Source organism: Magnolia sinica, chromosome 1 (genome assembly GCF_029962835.1).
Source record: "Magnolia sinica isolate HGM2019 chromosome 1, MsV1, whole genome shotgun sequence".
Classification (NCBI taxonomy): domain Eukaryota; kingdom Viridiplantae; phylum Streptophyta; class Magnoliopsida; order Magnoliales; family Magnoliaceae; genus Magnolia; species Magnolia sinica.
This window is the reverse complement of record NC_080573.1, coordinates 112,005,697-112,025,984: the sequence shown is the minus strand read 5'-3', so window position 1 is coordinate 112,025,984 and position 20,288 is coordinate 112,005,697. Positions and strand designations below refer to the sequence as shown.

Genomic DNA, 20,288 nt, shown 5'->3' with positions numbered 1-20,288 from the left:
ACATGATGGGGAGAAGTATTTAGGGTTATGGTCCATTCATAGTAGGCCCCACGTTGTGGACAATCTGGTGTGTGCGCCTGTTTAGTAATTTCTGGCGAACTAGACTTGGCTTTGGTAAGGACCTCTCCAGTACCAGTAGGTGCACTGTGGGCTCCACCATGATACATATGTTTTATCCACTCCATCCATCTTTTTTTCCAGCTCATTTTAGGGCATGACCCCAGATCCAAACTTTAGGTGAACCATATCACAGGAGGAAACAGTAGCGATTGAATGGCCACCATTAAAAACTTCTTAGGGCCAACTGTAATGGTTTTTATTTATTTATTTATTTATTTACACATACACACACCCACACACGACGCATCAGTATTAAAACCCATGATCCGTGTGGAAACTCATATGGTCTTCCACTCGGTACTCGACACCATGATCTTAACTGACAGTCCACCACTAAGCCATGAACAGGGAACCAGCCAGCTGTTATGTTTATTTTCCATTCAACCTGTTGATTAGATTACATAGATCTGGATGAAGTGAAAACAAAATTATCAACCTAATCCAAAACTTTTGTGGCCTCCAAAAGTTTTTAGCGGTGGGCGTTCAATACTACTGATTCCTTTGTGCTCTACCTGAGATTTGGATCTGCCTCATTTTTGGGCTCATGCCCTAAAAGGATCTGGAAAAATGGATAGACCGCATAGATAAAATACATACATCATGGTGGGCCTGCGTGTCTTTTCCAGCACCGATCAGTACGGACGTGGTTACTCGAGGGGTCACCACCAAATCGGGGTCCACTACCTTAAGAATGATGAAGTACTTTCGAACACATGGTAATTGTTGTATGTTAGAGCTATGTGGAGCCCAACCCACATTGTGTACGTGGAATCGAAACCGTGCATCTGGTTCCTCTCTTCATTTTCACCGTATATTCCAAGAATCATCCCGTTCCAAAACTCAGATGGGGCAATCCACATAGAGCAACATACAATCACGCCTAAAACCTATATCCCACTTATTGTGGTCCAACTGAGATCTTTAATAAATTGATTTTCAGTATGCACTTCATACTGGTGGAGCACACCTGATTAATGGGTTGGATGATATATACACAAAATAGTGGACCCCACATCCCATCTGGAAGTTTCTACCAGAGGCGGACTCCTCCCCCATTGTCCCCACCATTCCCTTTGATGTGGCCCACCTAAGTTAAGGATTAGGTGTGGCCTGTCATCATCGAGCCCAACCTAATAGACGGATGACCTTGACCTGAGCCTGAATTTCCAGACCTGACCTGACCCAATGGGCCTATGTTCTGACTCCATCCGGTCCATGCCTGGCCGTAATGGGCTATGCCGCAAGACCAGACCTCATCTCACGTGCCCCCTGCATTTCCTCGCTAGCATTATTTCTCGCGCGCTGCGTGGCGAGTTTTTTAAAATGCTCTGTTTTCTTCTTCTTCTTCTTCCGCTACTACCCTCGTCTCGCTCGTTGGACAGAAGATCGGAAATATCAGACCATCCGATTCGTCTCCACCGGGAGATCGCTGCCGTCGTTTTCCTGAACTGAAATTCCTTTCCAGGTATCTATTTCTCAAAGCCATCTGGAATTTCTTTATCTTCTTTGATTTTTTGAACTTGAAACTTTCTAGAAAGATAGTGTTATTGGTATTCCTCTCAAGTTGATTTTGATTTCTTTCTCTCTTTTTTAAAAATGTGTCGATCGAATTAGGGTTTCTTGTTGCTTTCTGTATGTCGATTTAGATCATCGGCTTTCTGTTGAATTCAACCGTTCAGGCTGCCGGATGAGTGGACTTGATTTCTGGCCCCGATCGATCTTGATGGTGTGGCCTGCTTTTTCATCGGCTAGGATGTGCTACACGACAGATGAGTTAGTGGGAATTGGGAAAAACGGAGTTACATGTGAAAGTTCGCATGCATTACCCGTATGCGTAACTTCAATGCGCACGGTGTGAACCAAAAACCACCATTTAGGAATCCTGCAAGCATTTTGAAATGCGAATTCTCAAAAGCCCATTTTGAAATACGCGCAGACGGTGCTCACATAAAATTTTCCCTTTTTTAATAGGTTAGGAGAATTTAACTGTGTATTGATCCATTCCTTATAGTGGTCTCTGGATAGATTGATGGATGGATACAATTGTTTCTCATTGAGGGGTGGTAGATTGGTTTACTAATTTTAATAAGTGGGGTCCATTTCATGAAATTTACAATTTCTCATATCTATATGAAACATGATTTGGCAAGCCAAGCCCGTCATAATTTATGTGCGTAGCATGTACAATTCAGCTAATGCACATGCCACCATATATGCCAGTGTGGCAGATCGATGCAATATTCAACCAGTGTTTTTAGTATCTTGTGATATCACCAATATATCCCCACAACAAATCTGTTATCCCAGCTAGGCAATATGAAACCCAGCTTTAATATCCATTTTTCATTGTGTCGTGCGATATATTGCACGATTTCATGATATACCATGGATATTGCGATATCATACGATATATCCACACTTCCCCTTTATAACTTCTTAATGTATCATGCGATATATTGATATCAAGTGTGATATTGAAAGGGATAAAAGGAAACCGATGTTGTTTTGTTTGGACAATCCTAAAAAATTCAAAAAAATCTTCTTCTTCTTCTTTTTCTTTTTCTTTTTTTTTTTTTGCAAAAATAATAATAAATCTTCCTAGTACATTCTAAGATGAGTTTGACCAATCCATTCTAGCTTATTAGAAGAAAATCTTCGAAATTTCTTTGAAATCGTGATCGGAAGCTTCTTGGAATTGGCTAAAATGTGCATATTTGTTTAGTTTTGATTCATTTTTATATATTGTAAATAATGTTAAATGGTAATAAGTCTATGATTCTTCATGTTTTGCATAAAAATTATGAATTTGGAGCTTCAATTTCAAGATTTGGGGGAGATGAGTCGAATTGCAAAAAATTTCCTAACTCGATTGCAATCTTAGTATCCAAACACGAAATCAAACATGTTTATAACATGTGTACACATTCTCGGCAATTTGGGGATTTTTCAAAAATATATATATTTAATTAAAAATGTTTAAAACATTCTCGGCAATTTGGGGAATTTCCAAAAAAAAAAATATTTAATTAAAAATGTTTAAATTTTATTTTTTTTTCTTCTACTTCTTCTCCCTTTTTTTTTTTTTTGCTTTTGAATGTAATGCTTTTTTCTTTTTCTTTTTTGAATGTAATGCTTGTATTTCCATACATGTCTTCTTATATTTATAAATTTTATGAATGAACTTTACATGTAATTGTATTAGTTCAATTAGACAACGCATAGATTAAGACCTTATACAAAGGAAACTTATTATGTACACTTGCTTTTTTGTGATTCTTTAATTTCCAAGTGTGTATTGGTGTCTTTTTTAACAATCCCAGAAGTCTCCTTGAAAAATTCAACCAATTTCCCAATGTTTCCCCATGCTTCCCAACAACAACGATGTATTCCACAATACAACGGATATATCATGTGCAATAACCTATATGTATTTGCATCCCAAGGGTGCGATACATTATGCAATAACGATACGGAAAGCATTGTATCCAACCGATCCACCGGAAGGGTACGACTATGTAGATTCTGAATCCCAAGAATCAGGTCGGTCCACTTGTCAAGCGGTGACAATTAGTTGTACAAATGTGTGGTTGCAAAGAAATCAGCCTAAGTTTTCTAAATTGTTCACTTATTTCTGATATCATGGGCCATGGCATACTTACCAAGTGGACCACCTTTATCTTTCGGCAGTGGCGCTAAATGTCGAGGTCCACATAATGGACAGCTTGGCTATTTCACCTATGCGGCACACTGGCATATGTGGTGGGATGTGCATTTTCTAACTTGTACACGTGTGTACGCTTAGCAAAGCTCTATACATATGATGAAAATGCCAACATCACCTCCTTCGGGGAGTTACTGTTCCAAAGTTGGATAATCTATTTTTGATACTTCTTTTTTATGAATATTAATGATTTGGGACCATTACTTGGAAAATGGAAAAAATAAAAAAAGTCTTTGCAATTTCTCTGTTTAGCAACATTGCTGAATTTTTCCTGACCTTTTTTTCCATTTTTTGTAGCATGACTGTGATGTGGGCTGGTAGCCTAAATTGAAGGAAGAAAAGGCTCCAAATCAACCAAGCAGAGAGTGAGAAAGAAGCTATATTTGTGCCTAAGATGACCATAGCTGATGATATTGGTGGTTGAAGACATAAAAATTCAATCATGAGTGTTGCCATTCCAGTCACAGTCAGTGGAACAGGACCACCCTGCTGTCCAGCTTCCTCCCAAGAAGAATGGTTGCTCTCGAGGATGGGTATCCTTTATATGTTCTGGTCACACGCCTGCAGAACTCAAATGTCCATCTCCTCCAAAAGTGGGTCCCCTCCCCCAGTTTGTGCCTTCCAAGAGCAGCTTGAAGAAGCCCACAGATGGTTCCATACTAGTTGGTGGAGGCAATGATGGTTGTATCACAAGGAAGAAAGTGCAGTGGCCCGATTACTTTGGCAAAGAGCTTATTGAGATCAGACATATTCACTGTCAGGTACATTTGGTTTCTTAAAGCTTGATTGATCACCATGATTATATTCTTCATAGCCTTGTCCCAGCTATTTGGGGTCCGCCTGTATATCTACTCTGAGAAATTCATTCACCACTAAATACGCTATGCATATGTGTTTAAGAATGAGCTTATGGGATTGCTGCTTTAATGTCAAGTTTCGTTTCGTGTTTGGTTACCAGACAGGTACTTTTGTTTGTTTGTGTTATGTTTTGTTCTTGGTTATTTGAAGGTGGTGATGTATGTGGACTACCCCTTGTTGATCAGAATACATCCTCTGATGTGTCTAAGAGGCTGCCTATATTTGTGATTTTTTACTTCTCTTGTTTTTAATATGTCGTCTGCTATATATGATGTATTTATTAACTGGAGAATCTTTACGGTGATTTCAAAACTGCATTTTAATTAATTTTTGGGCATACAAAACATGCATGAGGACAACTTCAATTGCATGTGAGCACTGAGAGTTGGGGGCCACACGTTATTGCCTGCCAGTAAAAGATGGTTCGTGGGAATATGTTGATACATCTTGCTGCCAAATTGCTGTGTAGTCACAGCCACCAACTGTATATGCAAAATGGGCCACTGAAATCGCATATGCCATGATGGCATATGCAGTCTGAGGTGTATGCGAAAAGTATGCAATGTCTCATGCGATTATGCCATCGCATACACCCTATGCGACGGCATACTTCCCATGGCTGTAGCTTGTAAGTTTAGTTGTTTTTAATTTGTAAGTTGTAGGGTTGTACTTGTAACTTGTGTTGTATTATGTTTTGTACACAGCAACTCCTCAAGATTCAAGTTATCAATAAATTTTCTATGTTTGTAGTTTTTAATAATTAATTCCCTCTTAGTGTAACTTGTTGAATGTTTTGTTCTATCATATAATATTAACTTATAGATGGTCCAATAGTCAAACTACAATGAAATAGGCCAAAAAAGAAAAAAAAAAAAAATAATCCAATCACTTGTAGTAATTAGAGTTCTTAATTTTATTTTATTTTTAAATTCCCACTTTTTCTCCTTTTTTTAATTATTCACAAAAAAAAAAAAACCCATCAGCCTGGGCAATCACTCATGTAATTATGCAATGACATAGGTTGATGGCCTTTTGCGAATTGTATGCAATTTGACAACATCGATGATAACACAATTTGAGTAGGATTAAGTTAGACTGAGTGGAGATACCTCGTTTCAACACTTGAGGTCTTGGTTTCGATCCCTAGCGGGGGTGGCTAACGTGGAGTGTGTACTGACATGGGTGTGTACTAACAAGCTAACCAAAAAAAAAAAGTTAGGCAGATATAAAACCTTGCTTAGAGGTGGCTATTGGTTGTCCTGCAGGCTTTTTTTATGCAGTGAAAACTCTAATTTTGTCTCCTCCCATGTACATGTCGTGATAAACCATGTAAAAATCTTTGTTTTGTTTGTATGTTTTGGCTGCTCTTATTACTTCTTGGTTGTCATCACAATCTGTCAATTTAGCATGATTGTCTGCAACCAATATGTGGTGGTTGATCTTGCTAAATGAGGCCGAATGGACATATGAAGGTCATTCATCAACATTTTATTTCGAAACAGTGAGTAAAACAAAAGTTTAGGAGAGCTAAAGAAAAATTAGCGTACGTGGCCGTTCCTTTTGCATTTAATACATGTTCCTATCCCCTAGGCTTTCAAACATGGGATGTTAACTTAGGATGCATTTGGTTGCGCCGAAATATCATGAAATTTTTCACCATGTTAGGCTGATTAATCATGAGATTTGGTGCAACCAAACGCACCCTTAAGCAGATTTAGCCGGTTGCCTCTTTGGATGAAAATGAATGTCACCAGACCAATTGAGAACCACCCAATCATTTGGATTTTATTTTGTGATAAAATACTAATCATCATTTCCATTCTTTGGAGAGATATAGGTCCTGGTGCATCAGGACTTGAATTGTTTTTTTATGAAACAATCGGTGGAAATTTTGCCCATGGTTTAGTGATACAGATGGTTGGTCCTTAGCTGCACGATCCTTAACTAGGTGGCACTCTTGCTTTGTAATCGAACTTCAGACTAGCACTTCCTCTCCCACTTCCTACCTGTTTATACTTGAACACATTTTGAAACAGACGCTTGCCCGCTTACACACCTGAATCTATCGGTGCTTTGCTTCACACTTAAGTCTCCAAATATCTCCCAGGTTGGAATATCCTACACCTTCAATCAGTGGCCTAGAATTAGATCATCATCATCATCTAAGCCTTATTCCAACTAGTTGGGGTCGGCAGTGGCCTAGAATTAGATCATCATCATCATCTAAGCCTTATTCCAACTAGTTGGGGTCGGCAGTGGCCTAGAAATAGATCCTAAAGGAAAAGAAATAAAGCAACAGACTGGAAAAATGACCAAAGGTTGGATGGAGTGCATCTTGCAAAATGTGGAAGGTTTTTGGGGAATACCCCATCCATGGCTGAGTAATGGGCCCATCAGGTCAATGGTCTGGATTGCAAATCCCATTCGTACATATTGCACACATTTAAGAGACCATTCATATCATAATGCATTAGTACTCCACATGCATAGGGATGAGAATTTCTTGGTGGTTCTCTTGGCTAACCAAGAATCAAGCATCACTTGCTGTAGATGCCTTTGTGCATTGGTTATTTCGGGCTTAAAGGTTGCACGACACAGTTCAGGTCTACAGTTTGCGCAAGTACAGGCAAGTGGGGCCCATGGTAAGTATCAAATAGGTGGCCAACAAACAGATATTAAAAACTATAATAAGACAGCAAAATCTCACATATAACGAAGAAAAGGACAAATGTTATACAACTATGATCTTCCAATCTGAGACATTTTTGGTGTATGACCCATCAGTACTGAGGCATGTCATATCAAAGGTTTGGATGACTGAAACATGGGCCCTCTTGTAGAAATTGAACACCCAAATGGTACTCTGTACGATTGTATGGTACTTCCAGATGAAATCTCTAGTATAAAAGGAAAAGGAATGAAAGATCTAGGAGGGGGCTGGGGAAAAAAAGTCGCCTGTATGGTACTCCACATGAATGTAAATATCTGTCTACAATTCCGCATTAAATACCTTGCCCTTTGGGCTTTTGCTGCTTCTTTATTGCATGTGCCTACAATATATCGCTTCTCAGCTGTCCATCCATATTTATTCATCAACCATCAGTTGTGTTCTTGATATCAGAGTTCATTAAACCCAAAAGGCAAAAACTCAACTCGATGTTCAGCCAGGTCAGGTTGACTCAAAGACTCAATCTGACTCGACTCGATATTTAATTATTGTAAATTGAAAACATTTAAGAATGTAAATGGTTGTTTGAAATAGTTAAATTGAGAACAACATAGAACTTAATCAACAACTAGATACATACCTTACTGGTTAAGGTGTTGCTTCCTCTGATTAAGGTTGGGGGTTCAAATCCTGCTCCCTGCCTTCTTTTTTTCTATAAAATCTCCACTCAGGAGGTAAGTGACTTGGTTCGAGTCATGCCAAGTCGACCGAGTCATTGAGTCGACTTGACAGGTCTCTTTGAGTCCAGGCCGAGTCAGGCCCAGTACAGAGTTTCCCAGCGACTCGGCTCGAAATCTTGCCAAGTTGAGTTGACTCGGCCAAGTTCTGAACTAGTCAGCAAGTTTTGGAACTATGCTTGATATAAATAACTGATCCGTTGGAGCTTAGAATTCGGAGGTCAATCGCCTACTATCTGAAATAGCATGTATATCAGCTGTAAAATTCTGTTCCTTGTAATGTATGGACCCTACATTTCAGATGGTCAAAATGCTGTCTTCCCTCTATGAATTTGCATATTTTTCATTGCAATTGTACATATGTTGCTGACATGAAGTTCACGATCTGACATTGATGTGGGAATTCTGCTGGACCAGAAGTGATGGAAGCGTGCTTAATATGCAGTCATGAAGCTATGTGGCACATGCATCATGGCCAATCAAGAAGCTGAGTTCATTCCAAGAATTGTTAATCGATCGACAGTTGATCAGTTGCCGATTGCAGTAGCTTTGTTCTTCAGGTAAGCTATAGCCGCAGGTCGTCATCCAGATCTTTTCCCAGCCCTGCCTGGCTGACCTTATCAACAAACTACATGCATTTGTGGGAATACAGCTCTCCTCATGGTTAGTCGCCTGTCCAATTGACAGTGAATCTACACCGTTGATGATTTTGGTCCATTTATTCATGATCGTTGGTGTGTCAATGGGTCCCCCTGTTTTCCCCCTTTCTTTCATTTTGATTCTTCGCCTCGTTATTTTTTCTCTTGCTGTGGTAGAATCTAATGCCTACGTTGCTGGAATGTACATATTCTTCAACCATAGATCCAACTTTCTTTTCTTTTCTTTTCTTTTCTTGGATACAAAGGCTTATATCTCATTCATATGAAATTTCTCATGAAATGTGTTTCATTTGTAAGAGTTCTTGCTCATCATCAAACGTATGGTTTGCTGATTTGGGTGGTTTTGCATATGTGCACCATGGCCTAGTGATCCAAACCGTTGATCTGATGGGATATGCATGAAATCTTCAGAATCAGAAGACACCCGTTTATCGGGACATCTCGTTAACCAGAGAATATAGCAAAAGTCGACATTCGTCATGAAGTCGGATTGAAAGGTTGGGACCTTATCTTTGAGATTTTGCGTACCCCAAATCGCAGCTGGTCCCATCTGATCAACCGTTTGGATCGCGCTGTACAATGACACCACATGTACGGAATCTTGTGCATCCATGAAGTATGGATTATGAGCAGGACACTCTAAAAACTCTTTATTCAGGCAAGTAGATAAGAGAGGCCCGAGTAGAAAGGCACCATGCTCAAGCATGCTGGCCCCACAACCTGTGGACCAATCGAAGGTTGAGTGGCCCCCTCTTTTCTATGTTATGCTATGGATGAATGGGGAGTTCTGTCACTCTTTGATCTGCAGAGTAAGGCCCACGAGCTCTCTGTTTTATGGTAGAGATCTCCCACACCAATGAACAGCTGTTGCGAGTTTTTGAGGATAGATTTTCCTCTTATGGCTTAAGATGTCTCACACCATTATTCTTTAAGCCGGTGGCTTTGCCCCTTTAAATATGAACTTGAATGTACGAAGGGGATTGTTTGAGATCACATCCTACCAACCCCTTTAAATATGAACTTGAATGTACGAAGGAGATTGTTTGAGATCACATCCTACCAATGAGCAGTGACGTGGGCCACTCCGAAGAGTAGTAATCCCTAGGACTAGACCTATGTTTAAATTTAAGACCGTTATTAATTGGACTGGCCTCAGGCTCAAGGAGCCCATCAGCCCAGCCCAACCCTGGCATTATCGCCATTATAATGCATGATTGGACAGGGTTAAATGAAGAGAATGAATCTTGCACAAAGGCCCAGACTCGGTCCTGGGTTTTACTTTGTAGGTCGGGCTTGAACAGACCCCAGTCTGAACCCAGCCCATTGACAACCCTACTCTGGTCTATCTTTCATGCACAGCTCTATCAACCCAAGTGGATACTTATCCAGTTTATTGGTCCAACTCAGACGAAAAGCTCTGCCATACTTGTCATTCCAGCATCTTTTGGACCATGCCTCAAAATTTTCTAAATAGAGCAGTTCTCACCTTTCAATTTGTGGCCCTTTGATTTTTTTTTTTTAATTTTTAAAGATGATACTTTATTAGGCTAAAGCTAAAAAGGGAACACAGAGACATCAAACAGGAAGGAGAAACAAAAAGGAGAGAAAAGAAAGAAAAGCAAAACAAGAAAACAAAAAATAAAAAACAGACCTAGAAAAAAAACCTACAGAAACCCTAGATTATAAAGAGTACAATCACAAACCAGCCACCAGCTGGAACCCCTGAAAGGTGACCCTGTCAAGGTGCCTAATCCCTGAATAGCTGAACCACTCTAGTGAAGACCCTTGCAATCACAATACTTTTGTTATGGAACCATCGCTCTTTTATATATATATATATATCAACCACAAGACTGCTAACAGTACGAGTCTTCATCTTTTCCTCGGGCGCGGATCAGCTACTGAACACGTCAGTAGCGATGTTGCTACTGAAGTGATGTGGTCACGTTTCATTGGCGCAGAACTTAGGACTCGGTTGAAAGCATTTAATGCACCTCCGTCGTAAAAAGAAAACGCCGTACTGATCACGTTTGTACTCGACCATAGAAAACCCTTATTTTCTTTACTTTATCTTCTCCATCAGTGCTGTCTCTTCCTATCTCTTTGTTTCCCTTGTGATGGACACATCTCGAGCTTCAGTATTTCTCTGATAAAAGAATGCAATAAAGTGCCTTCCACAAGTTGAGGATAGATGTGGCTGATTAGCTCTGACATTCCCAGTGGCCGTAGCTTAAAAATCATACATCCGCTTGAAATTCAAATATCAAAGCGAGCAAATTTGAAGTACTGGAAAATCATGACCCTAATTATCAAAAGAAAATCCCAACTCTTGAAAGATTTGAGAAGAAAAGATAAATTAAAATTTACCATGTGTCGCGCGCAGAAAAAACAGAGAGCGAGAGAGAGAAAGAAAGACATGTTGCGGAGGGGAAAATGAAGAACTTCAGTTGGGTTGTACCGAGGGAACTTTGTTGGCCCCATCCCGAGTCTATGTGGTTTATCCACGCCGTCCATCCGTTTTTACAATTGATTGGAGTGATTGAGCCCAAATTTAAGGTATATCCAGATCTCAAGTGGACCATACCATCGGAAACAGTGGGAATAATGATTTCCACCGTTGAAACCTTTTTAGGGTCCACAGTGATGTTTATTTGTCATCCAACCTATTCAAAAGATCACACAGATATGGATTGAAAGAAATCATAAATATCAGCTTGATCCAAAACTTCCGTGGCCCCTGAAAAAAATTTCAACAGTAGACACTCAATTTACACTTTTTCCTATGATGTGGTCCATTTGATATTTGTATATGATTCGTTTTTAGCCTAATTCTCTTAAAATGTTTGGTAATGTAGATGGATGGGGTGGATAAAATACATATATTACCGTGGGGCCAAGGAGTTTACCGTGGCATACGGAGTCACTGAGTATCCAATCTGCTTTCCATGAATCAAAGGAAAATGAGAATGCTTCCGAGGCCGAGAATAAACGTGGCCTGTAAACGGCGTTTCTTTTTTATGACGGAGGAGCATTAAATGCTTTTAACAGAGACCAACTTTTACGCCAATGAAACGCTACCACATCACTTCAGTAGCAATATCGCTACTGAAGCGTTCAGTAGCGAATCCGCGCCCCTTTTCCTCCTAAGGATTCTTTCATCCACTGAATACCAAGCAAGGAAAATATCTTCAATATTATGGTGCATGACCCTAAATACAGACATCGAGCCAAGGACCTGAGCCCAGAGTCTCAAAAGGACAATGTAAGAAGAGGTGATTAATCGACTCGGCTTGGAGATAACATGGTAGACAGATGTTTGGGAGAATCATTCCACGATTATGGAGGTCGTCAATTGTTAATAACTTTATTTTAACCCACCAGCCATCCAAAAGCTATGATTTTTGGAAGAGTGTCGTAGTACCAAAACCTCACAAGAAGGGCTTCGGTGGAGCAAGGACCGAAATGAGTCAAATCCTTATAAAGGATCACACCATAAAAGACCACGACGGAGATAACTTCCAGGAGATGTGTGGAAGGAGTGACCCTGCCAAAAAAATGCTCAAAGCTAGGGCTTCTATTTCATTACGACACAGGTCTCTTCTAAATGGGGGAAGCCAGATTTTTTCTTCACCACATAAAGAAAACCAAGAGGCTACCGGGATATCAATGTCCGAGCTGACAAGCTAACTCCAGAAAAAAAAAAAAAACAAGAGATTTCAGGGTTGAGCACCTATTCAGGGATGTACCCAAAATCGGATTCTCTTCCCATTTGTACTATATTTTGGCCGGACTAGATTAAGGATGCAAAACATGGCATGGAAGATATTTGAGTAGCATGCGTGAATATTCATAGGACATTTTTTTTTTCGAAAATACCTTGGTGTTTAGGTTATTTCTAGATAAGGTCAAATAAATGTTACGGCCAAGCACTATATCATGTTCTAGGCCTTTAACAAAAATAAGATCATCATCGAGAAAAGGTAGCCTCTCTTTCCTAACTGGTTACATGCGAAGGTACCACGTGGATAAAAATTTATTCTCACATCTCTCCTGAAAAAGCTATAAATAATAGATGCAGATGTGAAGAAAATAATTTGAATCATTAATCCAACAAAAGACTTAATCCATTACAACATTGTTTATCCTAGTTCAATTTTCCGTTGCTCATCAGTAGTGGACCTTTACAGTAGGGTTAGTTTCAGCCCATCCCTACATATATACCAGACTAACTATTAGCTATAGCCAGTAGTTGTAATTCCCTTCCATCTATGCTGCATGTTGGATCTGAATGAATATCTTACCTTTAGGATTTGTCCACCTACGCTCATATGCTAGGTCGACCATAGTTGTAATCTCCGGTTTTGCCTTGATCTCACCCATTAGCACGCTACTCCAAGAAGTACCACGTTGCCCTCAGCTAGGTCGGTGATCCCATTTTAGTGGTAAGTTACACTTATTTCCACATCCATCATTTCGTTCTTTTTTTTGTTCGACCATACGATTGTTGTACCTTTATGAGTTCTTAGTTTTTAAGGCAAAAAAGAGCTCATTTGGAGGAAGAGCACCGACCTTCACTAATTGCCTAATTGACACGCGCGCACTGTTAGCTAAATAGACGATTGGTCTACCAATCGCTCGAGCAAGCACCGCTCTATCTCTACGGCATGGGTCAATGGTGGTCGCAGTTTGAATCGGACCCAATCGATTCTGACATGCCTGCAAAAGCAGCACACATCTCGTGTGGCCGAAAATCACATCAACACCGTCTTTAGCACACTCGATGGATTAGGTGTGCAATTGTTGATTGAATATTACGACAATATGAGTAGACGATCTACTCAAGTTAGTAGAAATATCGAAGAACATGATCTTAATCAGGCTCCTGAAGCATTCTCGATGTAGGTCGAGCTAAATATCTCTAACCCTCCACTTTCAGTCATTCTGGAAGTAGGGCTATCATCCCATAACAACTCCACAGATATCAATGAAGTTTTGGATAGCGTTAATGTTAACTTAGGAGAATTAACAGAACAATAAAGGATACATGTTGGACACTTTAGGGCTCAAATTGAAGCTATTAATAGACTTGTGACATTCATTAGCAACAGGTTGCCCAACTACCATCATTATAATATAGAAACACCTCAATTCAGCAATGCTCCCCTGGAACCACCAATTATTCCTCCACGAAACATCCGGTCAGACCCAGATCCGATGGGCTGAAATGTGCCACCTGAGGTAGGCATCAGAAAAAATGGACAAAATGGCCACTTCTACGACCAAAATGAAAACGATATAAACCACAATATACCCGCTGAATGATAGTTCATGTCGAACAATGAGGCACTTGGGGGCAGGTTCCACTTGTGCAACCTACCCAGGGCATGCAATTCCCTTAGATGGTTAACCATAGACTCCCTTTAGGAGGTCGGGATGAGTTAATTAAAATGATAAATGAAGTAACCGACCAACGTCATGGTTGTCGCATTATTGGCCCTTTTACCGAAAGCCATACCCAGATTGGGTTGATCGGCTCGTTGAGGTGCCGAGAAGTATTAAAATTCCAAAGTTTTCATTATTTTCCAAAGTACAAGCCAGTCTACAATTGAGCACATTGGCCATTTCATAGTGCAGTGTGTAAATTTTCAACTAATAAATATGTGAAATTGAAATTGTCTGCAAATTTATTGATTTACACGACACTTACATGGTACATTAATTTATCAGTGAATTCAATTCATACTTGACAAAATATAGAAGAAATGTTTCATACTCAGATCTTCTGAACCGATCCTAAATTTTCGTTAACCAATTTATCACGCTTGAGACAATTGCCTAACAAATCGGCAAACATATATATAACTAGATTAAAAAAAGCAAAAAATAAATGTCGGGTATTCCTTCTAGACGCTTAGTTTGTCAAATTAGCCATGAAAGGTCTTGATATTGAACTTCAAAAGAAATTCAAATGAATGGACTTCGAAGATTTGGTCGATTTATTTGATATAGTGACCAGATACGAATATCTTCTTTGCGAAGAAAACCAACGAAAAAACACATCAATAGGAAGTTACTACGAAACCAAAGCTATAAGTTGGCATTGGCTGAAATAAATTTCAACAAATCATTCATCTGTATGGCCTTGTCAAAGGCTAATGACGAATCTCATTCTCAAGATTCCATTACTGCCAAAGGAATTTCAGACAAAAAAAAAAAGAGATTTATTTTTTATATTACAAAAGCTGATGAGATTTTTGATTTCTTACTGACTACAAAATTCATCAAACTTTTGCCAAAACAGAGTATTTTGTTGATAGAGTAATTTAAAAAAATATAATATTGTAAATCGCAAGGAACACGGACTCACTCAATTAAATTTTGTATTGCTTTCAAGAACATGATCTAAGATAACATGGATTATGGGATGCTCAAATTCTTGAAAAAAGAAAACAAAGCCATGTTAGTGGATACCGAGCCATTCCCTCCAATGATGGGAATCAACGTCGTCTCCACTACTATGAGAAACATGAGCACCCTTAGGAAGAAGGTGGACCTCATATCGGCAACAAAATGACATGTTCATTGATTGAGCCATGCTAATAAGAAATCAAAACATGAAAGAGGCACTGGGGGCCAATGTCATTTTGGTAATAAGTCGACGATTGAGGAAAGCCGACTATGTGAGCAATGCCATGAAAATATTCAACGGTAACACTTGACAAATGTGTATTACGCGCCTAAGAAACAAATGAACATACATAATGACAATTCCATTCAAAAAAATCAAGTCGGCTATTTTAAGACTTGAAACAACAGAACTTTCCTGAAAATTATAGCAAAAAACTACCAAGGATGGTCAAGCCTATCGAGACCACGACTAACTGATGGGTTTGGGTCGTTTATCCAAAGTTTCTACAATACCTGTTGGAAATGACAAAAACTCAAAATTCTCGTTAGCAATTATAAAGAGTGGCAAAGAAAGTTATCAAACTGCAAGATCAAACAAAGAATAGACCAGTTAGACTAATAACTCAAGGTCAACAATCTTCCAGTCGAAGATTGGACATGGATAAGCCAAAGTTGGTGGGCAAGATAAAGAAAGACAAGGTCTCCAAGGAAGCTTTAAGTGATCCAGATTATCTAGAAGAATGTTTTTTAATCGAAAAGATACTAACGAATGCAAAAAATAAAAATAAAAATGACGCTGACTTTTATCAGGCAACAGACCCGAAAAATGCCAAAAAACCCGACGAACAAGGGATGACAACCATTATATTTGTGACATTGCCGCCATTACAAGTAAACTGTAATATGGTATTCACTCTCCCGCTAAATTTCTTGGCTAAGCCGGATCAGCCAAATAATATTGAAGGTGACGTCGAATAAACATGAGTAACCATAATCACAAAAGAGACGACAACTCATGAGCTCGTGAATTGTAATGTTGGGATTACCAGCGCCATGAACTGGGTGTGCATGCAGAAAAGTTAGTCTTCGATCAACCCTCTCATATAATGTCACAACATCTTAAACTATTATTCATATTAGTACACATGAACGGATGTCGTATTCCCCACATAGAGCAGCGGTCAACATGTTACTAAGAAGCATGCGGTCAACATCTTACTAAGAAGCATGTTGAGAAAAAAAAAACTTATTTTGATATGATTGTCACGGAAGTAACAATTACTGATTTCACATGTTGAATTGATTTTGCCGATCAAATTGATAGTTAGAAGTAAGAAATCATTGACAATATTTTTTGTAATGTCATCATCTTCAAGTTATAATATCTTTCTCGGACATCTTTGGATTAATGCAAATTATTGCATCACATCCTCCCTACATCAATTTCTTATCTTCTGGAACAAAAGGAAAGTTGAATTGGTTTTGGCCGACAATAAATCATTTCATGCTGAATCCTATATAGTTGAAGCTTATTTCTATGAAAATGAAGTCGGGTCAATGTTTTTCACGGGCTGAGATTGACTTGGGCGAACAACGGGAATATTAACATTAAAAAAAAAAAACCGATAAAGGATATAAGCCTGGCTACCAGTAGAGAATTAAATATGTTGAAAACACTTGTTGTACATTAGTCGGGACAATCTTACAATGTTGAAGAGTTGCCATGAATAAAGCTCTAATGAAATAACAAAAGGCAATCGAGATCACGACTTGATTTACTAAACTCAAGCAAGCTTGGGACAAACATGAGTTATAAAACAATTATTTCATCAATATAGCCAAATGTTTATTTAGAACATGATAGGATTATTGAAGACGGCATATCTTTTGAAGAATTAGAAGCTGTACATACAAAGTTAGATGATTTAAGAGCAGATGTGCAAGATCCATTAGTAGAAGTTAATTTAGGAACGGACCAGTGTCCCTAAACGACATACGTTAGTGGATGACCAATGAATATGAGCTAATGGTCAAATTGTTGCGAGAATATAAATATTATTTTGCTTGGAATTATCATAAGATGCCTAGTACATACCGAAAATTGGTTGAGCACCGACTGTCAAAAGAAAGTTTTTGACCATTCAAGCAGGCTCTAAGAAGGAAGACAATGGAGATCACAACTAAAGTAAAGGAGCAAGTTGAGCGATAAACAAAGGTCAGATTCATTTAATCGATTGGGTATGCTAAATGGATCTCTAATATAGTTCCAGTAAAGAAAAAAAATGAAATGACTGAGACATCGTTTGGAACTTAATGAACGAGGAGCATGACGTGTGGTCAACTAATTAATGCAATACCACATTTCTCCCCATTCTTTGCCGAATGGCTATAAATGTGAGGGAGCGGTGTTTGTGTTAAAATTTAGCCAGACTAGATTAACGATGCAGAATGAGCCACGTGGCATGAAAAATGTTTGAGGAGCATGTGCTAAAGATTCAGAAGACATATCATTTTTTTTTTTTTGAAAATGCCATGGTGTTTAGGTTATCTATGAATAAGGTTAAATAACTATTATAGCCACGTCAACACTGGAGCACGTTGTGGGGCGTTCAACGAAGCCAAGATCATGATCCATAAAAGGTAACCACTCTTTGCCAGTTGGTTACGTGAATGCACCACGTGGATAAATGGTTGTTCTCGCATCTCTCCTAAGAAAGCTATAAATAACAGAGGCAAATACGAAGAGAATGATCCATATCCTCAATCCAACACACCAGTGTTTATCCAGTTTAGTTTTCCGCCGCTCATCAGCAGTGGACCCTTAAGGTTAGTTTCAGTTCGTCCCTACATATATGTTGGTTTGACTATTAGTTGTAGCTAGTAGTTGTAACTTCCTTCCATCTGCACCTACGTGTTGAATCTGAATGAAGATATTAGATTTATGATCTGTCCACCTATGCTCATACATTGGATCGACTGTAGTTGTAATTCCCGATGTTGCCTTGATCTCGCCCATTAGCACGCTACTCCAAGAAGTATCATGTTGCTCTTAGCTAGGTCAGTGATCCCGCTTCAATTATAAGTTACACTCACTTTCACATCCATCATTTCATTCTAGTTCCATTTGACCATACGATTGCTATACATTCGCAAGTCCTTGATTTCCAAAGAAAAAAGAGCTCATTTGGAGGAAGAGTCGTGACCTTCGCCAATCGATTGATTGGCACGCGCGTGCACTGTTGGCTAAATAGACGGCGGGTCTGTCGATTACTTGACCAAGCATGAATTTTGATCACAGTTTGAATCAGACCCAATTGATTATGGCATGCCTGTAAAGCAGCACACGTATCTCGCGTGCCCGAAAATCACACCAACACTTTCCTTCTCCCACCATAAATTTTGATCTATTGAAAATCGAGATGGGTGTTCCATTAATACTTTTTCCATATGTATGATAAATGATAAAAGGAGGATTTTTATTCCACTAACCCATTGGGGTGGTCCTATACTTGGCAACCATTACAGATCTCCACAATCTGCTTTCCTCAATGGTAGATCACCAAACCCATTTCCTGAGGAGTGCTTCATTAATCAAATCAAGGCATTTAATACCAGCCTCCCCTCTAGAGTAAGGAACACACACCTCTAAAATTTTCTCACATTAGAACCACCTCACTGAAGAAAATTCCCATACAGTTTGTCTATCTTAGTCAACATTGATTTAGGACATTGAAATAAGGGCATATAATATACCGAAAAGTTATACAAACAAGCATTGATTACAGTTAATTTGCATCCAAGAGATAGTAGTTTACCTTTTCAAAAATATAAATTACTTTTCAATCTTTCTAAAATTTTATCCCAAAGAATTTACGGAGTCTTAACCAGACATAACGGGAGACCAGGATAGGAAGAATGGAGATAACTACTTTACAACCGAAGATGTTGGACAAATGGGAAGAATTCTCCGATTATATATTGATCCCTAAAATTAATGGATAAGAAGATAAATATAGTACATATCAAGATCTATAATACATAATTAGTGCTAATTAGGTGTCTACCAAATAAGGCTTGAAATGCTTGTTTGGTTTTCATCGATGGTTTCTTGGCATAAGTAGATAATTTTGGTTGTATAGCATTTTTAGGCCCCACCTATCTATATTCAACACACAAACATAATTGTCCATGGTCAATTTAAATTGATTGTATTGGAAAATATTTCATCATTGATTTGGATCATCAACTGTGCACCCTCGCACCCTCCATTGACCACTCATATCTCTCAAAAACCACTTTGATTGGATGACTCTAACCATGCTCTTAATGACTATAAAATGAAATATCTATATTGATTACAGCGGAGATGTTTGATCATTGATATGGACCATCCATCCAATAGTTTCATGTTTGATTGTGCATACATCTCAAGAGTTGCTTTGATGGGTTGTTCCTACTAGCTATGAAAAACGGGGACGCGGATTAGGTGAGGCAGGGGTAATAGCTTAGTAGGTGAGGCCCTGATGGTGGGGCCCACCTGGATGTATGTGTCATATATATCCGCGATGTCCATCTATTTTGTCAGCTCATTTTAATGCATGGTTCCAAAAAATGAGGCAGATCCAAATTTGAGGTGAACCACACCACAAGAAAACAATGTAAATGGCCACCATTAAAAACTTCCTAAGGCCCATTGTAATGTTTATTTGCCATCTACCTATTAATAAGGTTGCACAGACCTGGACAAAGGGAAACACAAATAACGACTTGATTCAAAACTTTTATGGCCCCCGAGAAGTTTTTAATGGTGGAAATTCAATCCCTAGTGTGTGGTCCACTGATAAAATGGTGACCGTATTCTATAGGACCCATTGTGATATATATATTTCTTCCACTTTGTCCACCTGCTTGTCAGCTCATTTAGGGCATGGGCCCAAATTTGAAGTACACCAAAGCTCCAGTAGAACACACTTGGGAAGAGTGGGGATAATGACATCCACCATTGAAACCTTGTTAGGGCCCACCATGATGTTTATTTGCCATTGTATGTGCTTAGGGAAACTTTTTCCTCGAGGCTGCACACCAGGCATCCCTAATGAATTTTTGGACTGTTTGAT

At 39.0% G+C, this 20,288-nt stretch overlaps 1 long non-coding RNA gene across 1 annotated transcript; it reads left to right on the top strand.

Moving 5' to 3' along the window:
• The first annotated feature begins 1,315 nt into the window (after positions 1-1,315).
• Positions 1,316-9,072, top strand: LOC131254228 (uncharacterized). The gene is made up of 3 exons (XR_009175505.1): positions 1,316-1,585; positions 4,139-4,602; positions 8,522-9,072. It is a non-coding gene; the product is annotated as an uncharacterized LOC131254228 (long non-coding RNA).
• The last annotated feature ends 11,216 nt before the right edge of the window (positions 9,073-20,288 follow it).